This window comes from Hetaerina americana, unplaced genomic scaffold (assembly GCF_022747635.1).
Source record: "Hetaerina americana unplaced genomic scaffold, ioHetAmer1.1.p SCAF_7, whole genome shotgun sequence".
In the NCBI taxonomy this organism is placed as follows: Eukaryota; Metazoa; Arthropoda; class Insecta; order Odonata; family Calopterygidae; genus Hetaerina; species Hetaerina americana.
The window spans coordinates 78,114,605-78,118,803 of record NW_027287316.1 but is presented as its reverse complement, the minus strand read 5'-3'; the positions used below and the strand labels follow the sequence as shown (position 1 = coordinate 78,118,803).

The 4,199-nt window shown below is 41.7% G+C and overlaps 1 non-coding gene across 1 annotated transcript; it reads left to right on the top strand.

Annotated features, from left to right (window-relative positions):
• Positions 1 to 3,863: 3,863 nt before the first annotated feature.
• Positions 3,864 to 3,935, top strand: TRNAG-UCC (transfer RNA glycine (anticodon UCC)). Its single transcript has one exon. It is a non-coding gene; the product is annotated as a tRNA-Gly (tRNA).
• The last annotated feature ends 264 nt before the right edge of the window (positions 3,936 to 4,199 follow it).

The following is a 4,199-nucleotide window of genomic DNA, read 5'->3' as shown; positions in this document are numbered from 1 at the left end:
CCCGTAATTAAAAATAAAACCGCATGCAACACCCATAAATTCATGCCAATCTACGCAGACAAAATTGTATATAGTCATGCAAAAAACTTAACGTCTCACACACATGCAAATACATATATTATCATTTTTGATGAAGTTCTCTCGGGTCTTCCACCGGGTCAGGGGTTCCATATTGGCTGACGTATCCCGACCCGTGCATCATCCCTGAGGACGATGCACGAGTCGGGCATCGAAACGTCGGTCACTATGGAACCCTTCACCCGGTGAAAGATCCGAGAAAACTTCATCAAGCAGATACGCCGGGAAAGCACCAGATCTTACTTCACATATACAGGTTCGCACCCAAAAGTGGTAAGACTGATATTCTCTGGCCCGAACGGAGCGGTGGAGGGGGGTCTGCCTGGCAGGGTAAGGTGGAGGGGGCTCTTAGCAACAGACCAACTCCAACCTCAGTCGTCTGCGGGCTGTCGTTGAGTGAGGACACCGTTTTTAGTGAAGCAAGTTTTTTGTCCGCGTCGAAAAAAAAAATGAATCTCAATTTAGAGCAACGTTATTCCGTGAAGTTTTGTGCGAAACTCGGGAAGACGGCAACTGAGATCCTCGATATGATGTAGCAGGCTTATGGGGACACTGCCTTAAGCCGTTACACAGTATTTGAGTGGCACAAGTTGTTTAAAGAGGGTAGGGAGCTCGTTGAAGACGACCATCGCTCCGGACGGCCGTCGGACGGACGGCAAGAACCGACACGAATGTGGACAGAGTGAGGACACTGCGGAACACAGACCGACGCTTAACCAGTGAAGAAATTGCAGACCAGTTGGGTCTGTCTGCATCCAACGTCCAACGCATTATTTCACAGGATTTGGCCATGCGCAAGGTGTGCGCCAAGATGGCGATGGTCATCAACGGCATCCCCAAAGAAAATTTCCAGCGGGCGTACGGGGAATGGGAGCAGCGTTATACTAAGTGTGTAGCAGCTCAAGGAGCATACTTTGAAGATTATTAAGTCGATGTAAGTATATCGTCAATAAAATTCTTGTAAAAAAATCAGCCATCCACTTTTGGGTGCGACCCTGTATTATCAACTGACACACACACGCAACTTATGTCTACGCAACGTTTCATCTATTCCTGATTTTTACATTAAATGTCTTTAATATTTCTATTATAACTTTGGTTTTATTACTATTATGATTCATGTTTGTCCAATTGTCCATTGCGGGACCACAATAGATCCTTAGTGCCATTTTTATACTAGTTTCTTCGGAACCTTTCTAAAACTCTAAGTCTCGCTTCTTCTCTTCGTATTTCAAGTGGTTCCCAACCTAAATCCCTTTTGAGACCTGTGACACTTGTGTTCCTATCATAATAATTTTTCACGAATCTAGCGCATTTTCTCTGGACTTGATCAAAGTCTTTCTGCAAAATATTCTCCCAAGGGTTCCAAATACTTGAAGCATATTCCAAATGAGATCTAACTAGAGCGAAATAATACCTCTCTTTAACTTTTTCATTACATTTCCCCACCACCCGTTTTATGAAGCAGAGTTTCTTTAAAGCGGATCCGCATATTGTCCTGATAAGTGGTCCCCATGATAGACATGGTGTTAGAGCTAACCCCCCCCCCAATTTTTAATTTGATCGGCCGCAGTTAGTACTGAACCCTCCAGTTCGTAGTTTATATCCTGTTCGCCACTTCCTTTGTTCCAAAATTTCATAACTGCATATTTGCTTTTATAAGTAGTGATCCCCATTCCTTGGACCAATCCGATATTGTGTCCAAGCCCATGCAAAGTAGCTCGTAATCTGATGGTCCCCTAATTTACCTGTATACCACCGTGTCTTCAGCAAATAATCTGAGATTGCTACTAATGTGTGAGCTTAAGTCATTAATGTATGTTAAGAATGGAAGCGACCTACTTATCGCAATTGAGGGATTGCGTAATATAACTGCGAAAGCTATGTTTTGATTACAATTCCATGTACAAGCGGTACACATGTTTATTTTTTGAACTCCACCTTCATAAAAACACCTTGAAAGGATTTATGTCCTATAAGGAATAATAATAGTTCAAACATTTTGACGGTGGAGGCTTTTAAAAAAAATAATCATCTTATTCTCGTGCGTCAAATGAGTTCGCGGTCAATTTTGGAACCAATGTGGTGGATTTTCGTTTCGTGCTATTGCGTCCAAGGCTGTCTTATTGAAATTAATCGCCTCCATTGAACGCGAGGGAAGGAACGCCATTCAAAACATGACGACCGAAACACAATTACGAATTTTTGAATAATTCATGTCGGACGTTTATCGGAGCACTATTTTTAAATAGTCGACGGAGAATAAGGTTGGCGGGAATGAATTATGGATTTACCGATACACACTTTGCTTGACGGTCAGCATTCCGAAGAACAATGCGGGTAAGCATGCCGTGAGCTCCCCAATCATCTCCATATGCCACATTCAACGCCGTTTATTCTCTGTCACATTTGCGCTCGCGACGATTATAGACATACAATTCGTACACTGTTCCTTTTTGTCGTCCTCGGCAATTATCCATGAATTTCAAGGTAAATTCAATCAGTTAAGTCAAATTAGTGATGCCAAAATCATATTTTTTTAAAAGTAATAATTGCTCCTCTCGGAAATATCCCATTTCTAATGAGCATTTCTCAGAAAAATAGAAGTAGTGTGAATAAATATTGCCGTTTGATAATCATGAAAAACTCTATAACATGTAAATATGTTATAAACGTAACTACGGTCGTGAAGCAATGAAAAACGTAATAGCCGAGACTGTAAACTTGATTGGCACTAGGTTTGTAAAGGGGGGGAGGTAAAAGCAAAATTACAAGCAAAGGGAAAGATAGGGAACACGGACTAGGTCACTTGGGTGTGTTTGGGAAACAATGACCCACGTGTACCTCAATCACACGATGAAAGGTAAAATTAGTAAAAAATAGAAAAAACTTACAACCAAAAGCGGACGTCGTGAGGTGCCGAGAGAGACGAGACATGGAAGGTGAAGCTTGAAAGCAACAAAGCAGAGTAGGCAACATTATACATTCACCATTAGGCACTGGTGGCGCAGTGGCGAGCGGGTCGGCCCGGCATCAGCCGCTACAGCTGTTGCGGGTGAGAGTGAAGTTCACGGTATCGGCCGCAGTACTGAGATGTGGAAGGCAAAGGGAAACCTCCACATAATTCTCCATGGAATATGCAGCCTTGCATTCAAATATAATGTCAGTTGCAGTAAACCAATCCTAGGACTTAAATACTGATGATGACACCTAAAAGACGAAGTGCTGGTTACTTCAAGCACAATAAATACAGGCAAAGAACTGAATTTGTGCAACGAGGGGGCTTCATGGCTAAATATACTAAATCATATTTCATTGCACAGCATTCCGTTTAAAATAAATCTATTAGAGAAGAATATTTATGGCATCGTACTTAATTTCGTATTTCTATAAATTGAAGGTTTTTAAGGCGCCCCAATAATAGAATAATTCCAAAGTTAAAAGTAACATTTTCCTTTTTAATATCGTTGCGGCGTGAGAAATATTTTTCTCCCGAGTTACCGTATCGCGGCAACGGCAGTAAATTCAGAAAAATCAGGCCGGCCTTAGATCTCTGTGAACTACGTGGTGATGCTATTTGTTGCAGTTACATTGTCGCTTTAACTTCCGTGTGAAGGTGGTCGGCTATCTTAATGAATGGAGCAATCTGCCTTAATTAAACGCAGGAAGACACGCAAAATCGAGTTCCTGGAAGGTAAGTGCTTCTTTTGGAAGAAAAGCCTCCCTCGCAAAATATGATGGGCCGAGCATGGAATTAAGTAATTGAAACGACGATCGTATACATCGCGTCGGTGGTGTAATGGTGAGCATAGTTGCCTTCCAAGCAGTTGATCCGGGTTCGATTCCCGGCCGACGCACGTTTTTTGCCCGAGATTACTTTAGTTTCCACGCTCCGTCGTTTCGCATAGCATTTGCATCTTCCTCAGGCCTACGCGCGATCCATTATTTCCACTTAAAAGAATTTGATACTGCATAAACTTGTATCGTTATTACTCCGCCTTGTTATTCATATTTTGGTGCTTTTAGCTCGAAAGAGTACTCACATTTGTAATAATTATTAAATGAAATGGAGTGAAACCCTTATATCTAATGCAGAATATTTTATTAAATTTAGGAAAGAA